Here is an 8,993-nt window from a genome sequence, read left to right as displayed (position 1 = left end):
TGCATGAAAACTCATTCCTGGTGGAACTTCATAGCAAAGTACAAAGTTCGTTTTGGATGGATCAATTTAGTTGAAATAGACAGTTTTTGCATGAAAACCCATTCCTGGTGGAACTTCATAGCAAAGTACAAAGTTCGTATCGGATGGATCAATTTAGTTGAAATAGACAGTTCTTGCATGAAAACTCATTCCTGGTGGATCTTCATAGCAAAGTACAAAGTTCGTTTTGGATGGATCAATTTAGTTGAAATAGACAGTTTTTGCATGAAAACTCATTCCTGGTGGAACTTCATAGCAAAGTACAAAGTTCGTTTTGGATGGACGAATTAAGTTGAAATAGACAGTTTTTGCATGAAAACTCATTCCTGGTGGAACTTCATAGCAAAGTACAAAGTTCGTATCGGATGGATCAATTTAGTTGAAATAGACAGTTTTTGCATGTAAACTCATTCCTGGTGGAACTTCATAGCAAAGTACAAAGTTCGTTTTGGATAGACAAAGTTAGTTGAAATAGACAGTTTTTGCATGAAAACTCATTCCTGGTGGAACTTCATAGCAAAGTACAAAGTTCGTATCGGATGGACGAATTAAGTTGAAATAGACAGTTTTTGCATGAAAACTCATTCCTGGTGGAACTTCATAGCAAAGTACAAAGTTCGTTTTGGATGGATCAATTTAGTTGAAATAGACAGTTTTTGCATGAAAACTCATTCCTGGTGGAACTTCATAGCAAAGTACAAAGTTCGTTTTGGATGGATCAATTTAGTTGAAATAGACAGTTTTTGCATGAAAACTCATTCCTGGTAGAACTTCATAGCAAAGTACAAAGTTCGTTTTGGATGGATCAATTTAGTTGAAATAGACAGTTTTTGCATGAAAACTCATTCCTGGTGGAACTTCATAGCAAAGTACAAAGTTCGTATCGGATGGATCAATTTAGTTGAAATAGACAGTTCTTGCATGAAAACTCATTCCTGGTAGAACTTCATAGCAAAGTACAAAGTTCGTTTTGGATGGATCAATTTAGTTGAAATAGACAGTTTTTGCATGAAAACTCATTCCTGGTGGAACTTCATAGCAAAGTACAAAGTTCGTTTTGGATGGATCAATTTAGTTGAAATAGACAGTTTTTGCATGAAAACTCATTCCTGGTGGAACTTCATAGCAAAGTACACAGTTCGTTTTGGATGGATCAATTTAGTTGAAATAGACAGTTTTTGCATGAAAACTCATTCCTGGTGGAACTTCATAGCAAAGTACAAAGTTCGAATCAGATGGACGAATTAAGTTGAAATAGACAGTTTTTGCATGAAAACTCATTCCTGGTGGAACTTCATAGCAAAGTACAAAGTTCGTATCGGATGGATCAATTTAGTTGAAATAGACAGTTTTTGCATGAAAACTCATTCCTGGTGGAACTTCATAGCAAAGTACAAAGTTCGTATCGGATGGATCAATTTAGTTGAAATAGACAGTTCTTGCATGAAAACTCATTCCTGGTAGAACTTCATAGCAAAGTACAAAGTTCGTTTTGGATGGATCAATTTAGTTGAAATAGACAGTTTTTGCATGAAAACTCATTCCTGGTGGAACTTCATAGCAAAGTACAAAGTTCGTTTTAGATGGACAAAGTTAGTTGAAATAGACAGTTTTTGCATAAAAACTCATTCCTGGTGGAACTTCATAGCAAAGTACAAAGTTCGAATCAGATGGACGAATTAAGTTGAAATAGACAGTTTTTGTATGAAAACTCATTCCTGGTGGAACTTCATAGCAAAGTACAAAGTTCGTATCGGATGGATCAATTTAGTTGAAATAGACAGTTTTTGCATGAAAACTCATTCCTGGTGGAACTTCATAGCAAAGTACAAAGTTCGTATCGGATGGATCAATTTAGTTGAAATAGACAGTTCTTGCATGAAAACTCATTCCTGGTAGAACTTCATAGCAAAGTACAAAGTTCGTTTTGGATGGATCAATTTAGTTGAAATAGACAGTTTTTGCATGAAAACTCATTCCTGGTGGAACTTCATAGCAAAGTACAAAGTTCGTTTTAGATGGACAAAGTTAGTTGAAATAGACAGTTCTTGCATGAAAACTCATTCCTGGTAGAACTTCATAGCAAAGTACAAAGTTCGTTTTGGATGGATCAATTTAGTTGAAATAGACAGTTTTTGCATGAAAACTCATTCCTGGTGGAACTTCATAGCAAAGTACAAAGTTCGTTTTGGATGGATCAATTTAGTTGAAATAGACAGTTTTTGCATGAAAACTCATTCCTGGTGGAACTTCATAGCAAAGTACAAAGTTCGTTTTGGATGGATCAATTTAGTTGAAATAGACAGTTTTTGCATGAAAACTCATTCCTGGTGGAACTTCATAGCAAAGTACAAAGTTCGTTTTGGATGGATCAATTTAGTTGAAATAGACAGTTTTTGCATGAAAACTCATTCCTGGTGGAACTTCATAGCAAAGTACAAAGTTCGTTTTGGATGGATCAATTTAGTTGAAATAGACAGTTTTTGCATGAAAACTCATTCCTGGTGGAACTTCATAGCAAAGTACAAAGTTCGTTTTGGATGGATCAATTTAGTTGAAATAGACAGTTCTTGCATGAAAACTCATTCCTGGTAGAACTTCATAGCAAAGTACAAAGTTCGTTTTGGATGGATCAATTTAGTTGAAATAGACAGTTTTTGCATGAAAACTCATTCCTGGTGGAACTTCATAGCAAAGTACAAAGTTCGTTTTAGATGGACAAAGTTAGTTGAAATAGACAGTTCTTGCATGAAAACTCATTCCTGGTAGAACTTCATAGCAAAGTACAAAGTTCGTTTTGGATGGATCAATTTAGTTGAAATAGACAGTTTTTGCATGAAAACTCATTCCTGGTGGAACTTCATAGCAAAGTACAAAGTTCGTTTTGGATGGATCAATTTAGTTGAAATAGACAGTTTTTGCATGAAAACTCATTCCTGGTGGAACTTCATAGCAAAGTACAAAGTTCGTTTTGGATGGATCAATTTAGTTGAAATAGACAGTTTTTGCATGAAAACTCATTCCTGGTGGAACTTCATAGCAAAGTACAAAGTTCGTTTTGGATGGATCAATTTAGTTGAAATAGACAGTTTTTGCATGAAAACTCATTCCTGGTGGAACTTCATAGCAAAGTACAAAGTTCGTATTGGATGGATCAATTTAGTTGAAATAGACAGTTTTTGCATGAAAACTCATTCCTGGTGGAACTTCATAGCAAAGTACAAAGTTCGTATCGGATGGATCAATTTAGTTGAAATAGACAGTTCTTGCATGAAAACTCATTCCTGGTAGAACTTCATAGCAAAGTACAAAGTTCGTTTTGGATGGATCAATTTAGTTGAAATAGACAGTTTTTGCATGAAAACTCATTCCTGGTGGAACTTCATAGCAAAGTACAAAGTTCGTTTTGGATGGATCAATTTAGTTGAAATAGACAGTTTTTGCATGAAAACTCATTCCTGGTGGAACTTCATAGCAAAGTACAAAGTTCGAATCAGATGGACGAATTAAGTTGAAATAGACAGTTTTTGCATGAAAACTCATTCCTGGTGGAACTTCATAGCAAAGTACAAAGTTCGTATCGGATGGATCAATTTAGTTGAAATAGACAGTTTTTGCATGAAAACTCATTCCTGGTGGAACTTCATAGCAAAGTACAAAGTTCGTATCGGATGGATCAATTTAGTTGAAATAGACAGTTCTTGCATGAAAACTCATTCCTGGTAGAACTTCATAGCAAAGTACAAAGTTCGTTTTGGATGGATGAATTTAGTTGAAATAGACAGTTTTTGCATGAAAACTCATTCCTGGTGGAACTTCATAGCAAAGTACAAAGTTCGTTTTAGATGGACAAAGTTAGTTGAAATAGACAGTTTTTGCATAAAAACTCATTCCTGGTGGAACTTCATAGCAAAGTACAAAGTTCGAATCAGATGGACGAATTAAGTTGAAATAGACAGTTTTTGTATGAAAACTCATTCCTGGTGGAACTTCATAGCAAAGTACAAAGTTCGTATCGGATGGATCAATTTAGTTGAAATAGACAGTTTTTGCATGAAAACTCATTCCTGGTGGAACTTCATAGCAAAGTACAAAGTTCGTATCGGATGGATCAATTTAGTTGAAATAGACAGTTCTTGCATGAAAACTCATTCCTGGTAGAACTTCATAGCAAAGTACAAAGTTCGTTTTGGATGGATCAATTTAGTTGAAATAGACAGTTTTTGCATGAAAACTCATTCCTGGTGGAACTTCATAGCAAAGTACAAAGTTCGAATCGGATGGACGAATTAAGTTGAAATAGACAGTTTTTGTATGAAAACTCATTCCTGGTGGAACTTCATAGCAAAGTACAAAGTTCGTTTTGGATAGACAAAGTTAGTTGAAATAGACAGTTTTTGCATGAAAACTCATTCCTGGTTGATCTTCATAGCAAAGTACAAAGTTCGTATCGGATGGACGAATTAAGTTGAAATAGACAGTTTTTGCATGAAAACTCATTCCTGGTGGAACTTCATAGCAAAGTACAAAGTTCGTTTTGGATGGATCAATTTAGTTGAAATAGACAGTTTTTGCATGAAAACTCATTCCTGGTGGAACTTCATAGCAAAGTACAAAGTTCGTTTTGGATGGATCAATTTAGTTGAAATAGACAGTTTTTGCATGAAAACTCATTCCTGGTAGAACTTCATAGCAAAGTACAAAGTTCGTTTTGGATGGATCAATTTAGTTGAAATAGACAGTTTTTGCATGAAAACTCATTCCTGGTGGAACTTCATAGCAAAGTACAAAGTTCGTATCGGATGGATCAATTTAGTTGAAATAGACAGTTCTTGCATGAAAACTCATTCCTGGTAGAACTTCATAGCAAAGTACAAAGTTCGTTTTGGATGGATCAATTTAGTTGAAATAGACAGTTTTTGCATGAAAACTCATTCCTGGTGGAACTTCATAGCAAAGTACACAGTTCGTTTTGGATGGATCAATTTAGTTGAAATAGACAATTTTTGCATGAAAACTCATTCCTGGTGGAACTTCATAGCAAAGTACAAAGTTCGAATCAGATGGACGAATTAAGTTGAAATAGACAGTTTTTGCATGAAAACTCATTCCTGGTGGAACTTCATAGCAAAGTACAAAGTTCGTATCGGATGGATCAATTTAGTTGAAATAGAGAGTTTTTGCATGAAAACTCATTCCTGGTGGAACTTCATAGCAAAGTACAAAGTTCGTATCGGATGGATCAATTTAGTTGAAATAGACAGTTCTTGCATGAAAACTCATTCCTGGTAGAACTTCATAGCAAAGTACAAAGTTCGTTTTGGATGGATCAATTTAGTTGAAATAGACAGTTTTTGCATGAAAACTCATTCCTGGTGGAACTTCATAGCAAAGTACAAAGTTCGTTTTAGATGGACAAAGTTAGTTGAAATAGACAGTTTTTGCATAAAAACTCATTCCTGGTGGAACTTCATAGCAAAGTACAAAGTTCGAATCAGATGGACGAATTAAGTTGAAATAGACAGTTTTTGTATGAAAACTCATTCCTGGTGGAACTTCATAGCAAAGTACAAAGTTCGTATCGGATGGATCAATTTAGTTGAAATAGACAGTTTTTGCATGAAAACTCATTCCTGGTGGAACTTCATAGCAAAGTACAAAGTTCGTATCGGATGGATCAATTTAGTTGAAATAGACAGTTCTTGCATGAAAACTCATTCCTGGTAGAACTTCATAGCAAAGTACAAAGTTCGTTTTGGATGGATCAATTTAGTTGAAATAGACAGTTTTTGCATGAAAACTCATTCCTGGTGGAACTTCATAGCAAAGTACAAAGTTCGTTTTAGATGGACAAAGTTAGTTGAAATAGACAGTTCTTGCATGAAAACTCATTCCTGGTAGAACTTCATAGCAAAGTACAAAGTTCGTTTTGGATGGATCAATTTAGTTGAAATAGACAGTTTTTGCATGAAAACTCATTCCTGGTGGAACTTCATAGCAAAGTACAAAGTTCGTTTTGGATGGATCAATTTAGTTGAAATAGACAGTTTTTGCATGAAAACTCATTCCTGGTGGAACTTCATAGCAAAGTACAAAGTTCGTTTTGGATGGATCAATTTAGTTGAAATAGACAGTTTTTGCATGAAAACTCATTCCTGGTGGAACTTCATAGCAAAGTACAAAGTTCGTTTTGGATGGATCAATTTAGTTGAAATAGACAGTTTTTGCATGAAAACTCATTCCTGGTGGAACTTCATAGCAAAGTACAAAGTTCGTATTGGATGGATCAATTTAGTTGAAATAGACAGTTTTTGCATGAAAACTCATTCCTGGTGGAACTTCATAGCAAAGTACAAAGTTCGTATCGGATGGATCAATTTAGTTGAAATAGACAGTTCTTGCATGAAAACTCATTCCTGGTAGAACTTCATAGCAAAGTACAAAGTTCGTTTTGGATGGATCAATTTAGTTGAAATAGACAGTTTTTGCATGAAAACTCATTCCTGGTGGAACTTCATAGCAAAGTACAAAGTTCGTTTTGGATGGATCAATTTAGTTGAAATAGACAGTTTTTGCATGAAAACTCATTCCTGGTGGAACTTCATAGCAAAGTACAAAGTTCGAATCAGATGGACGAATTAAGTTGAAATAGACAGTTTTTGCATGAAAACTCATTCCTGGTGGAACTTCATAGCAAAGTACAAAGTTCGTATCGGATGGATCAATTTAGTTGAAATAGACAGTTTTTGCATGAAAACTCATTCCTGGTGGAACTTCATAGCAAAGTACAAAGTTCGTATCGGATGGATCAATTTAGTTGAAATAGACAGTTCTTGCATGAAAACTCATTCCTGGTAGAACTTCATAGCAAAGTACAAAGTTCGTTTTGGATGGATCAATTTAGTTGAAATAGACAGTTTTTGCATGAAAACTCATTCCTGGTGGAACTTCATAGCAAAGTACAAAGTTCGTTTTAGATGGACAAAGTTAGTTGAAATAGACAGTTTTTGCATAAAAACTCATTCCTGGTGGAACTTCATAGCAAAGTACAAAGTTCGAATCAGATGGACGAATTAAGTTGAAATAGACAGTTTTTGTATGAAAACTCATTCCTGGTGGAACTTCATAGCAAAGTACAAAGTTCGTATCGGATGGATCAATTTAGTTGAAATAGACAGTTTTTGCATGAAAACTCATTCCTGGTGGAACTTCATAGCAAAGTACAAAGTTCGTATCGGATGGATCAATTTAGTTGAAATAGACAGTTCTTGCATGAAAACTCATTCCTGGTAGAACTTCATAGCAAAGTACAAAGTTCGTTTTGGATGGATCAATTTAGTTGAAATAGACAGTTTTTGCATGAAAACTCATTCCTGGTGGAACTTCATAGCAAAGTACAAAGTTCGAATCAGATGGACGAATTAAGTTGAAATAGACAGTTTTTGTATGAAAACTCATTCCTGGTGGAACTTCATAGCAAAGTACAAAGTTCGTTTTGGATAGACAAAGTTAGTTGAAATAGACAGTTTTTGCATGAAAACTCATTCCTGGTTGATCTTCATAGCAAAGTACAAAGTTCGTATCGGATGGACGAATTAAGTTGAAATAGACAGTTTTTGCATGAAAACTCATTCCTGGTGGAACTTCATAGCAAAGTACAAAGTTCGTTTTGGATGGATCAATTTAGTTGAAATAGACAGTTTTTGCATGAAAACTCATTCCTGGTGGAACTTCATAGCAAAGTACAAAGTTCGAATCGGATGGACAAAGTTAGTTGAAATAGACAGTTTTTGCATAAAAACTCATTCCTGGTGGAACTTCATAGCAAAGTACAAAGTTCGTTTTGGATGGACAAAGTTAGTTGAAATAGACAGTTCTTGCATGAAAACTCATTCCTGGTAGAACTTCATAGCAAAGTACAAAGTTCGTTTTGGATGGATCAATTTAGTTGAAATAGACAGTTTTTGCATGAAAACTCATTCCTGGTGGAACTTCATAGCAAAGTACAAAGTTCGTATCGGATGGATCAATTTAGTTGAAATAGACAGTTTTTGCATGAAAACTCATTCCTGGTGGAACTTCATAGCAAAGTACAAAGTTCGTATCGGATGGATCAATTTAGTTGAAATAGACAGTTTTTGCATGAAAACTCATTCCTGGTGGAACTTCATAGCAAAGTACAAAGTTCGTATCGGATGGACGAATTAAGTTGAAATAGACAGTTTTTGCATGAAAACTCATTCCTGGTGGAACTTCATAGCAAAGTATAAAGTTCGTTTTGGATGGATCAATTTAGTTGAAATAGACAGTTTTTGCATGAAAACTCATTCCTGGTGGAACTTCATAGCAAAGTACAAAGTTCGTTTTGGATGGATCAATTTAGTTGAAATAGACAGTTTTTGCATGAAAACTCATTCCTGGTGGAACTTCATAGCAAAGTACAAAGTTCGTTTTGGATGGATCAATTTAGTTGAAATAGACAGTTTTTGCATGAAAACTCATTCCTGGTAGAACTTCATAGCAAAGTACAAAGTTCGTTTTGGATGGATCAATTTAGTTGAAATAGACAGTTTTTGCATGAAAACTCATTCCTGGTGGAACTTCATAGCAAAGTACAAAGTTCGTTTTGGTTGGACGAATTAAGTTGAAATAGACAGTTTTTGCATTCATTCCTGGTGGAACTTCATAGCAAAGTACAAAGTTCGTTTTGGATAGACAAAGTTAGTTGAAATAGACAGTTTTTGCATGAAAACTCATTCCTGGTGGAACTTCATAGCAAAGTACAAAGTTCGTATCGGATGGACGAATTAAGTTGAAATAGACAGTTTTTGCATGAAAACTCATTCCTGGTGGAACTTCATAGCAAAGTACAAAGTTCGTTTTGGATGGATCAATTTAGTTGAAATAGACAGTTTTTGCATGAAAACTCATTCCTGGTGGAACTTCATAGCAAA

This window comes from Anopheles moucheti, unplaced genomic scaffold, assembly GCF_943734755.1.
Source record: "Anopheles moucheti unplaced genomic scaffold, idAnoMoucSN_F20_07 putative_Y_24, whole genome shotgun sequence".
Classification (NCBI taxonomy): Eukaryota; Metazoa; Arthropoda; class Insecta; order Diptera; family Culicidae; genus Anopheles; species Anopheles moucheti.
The sequence above is the reverse complement of the archived record's forward strand: the minus strand, read 5'-3'. Positions refer to the sequence as shown.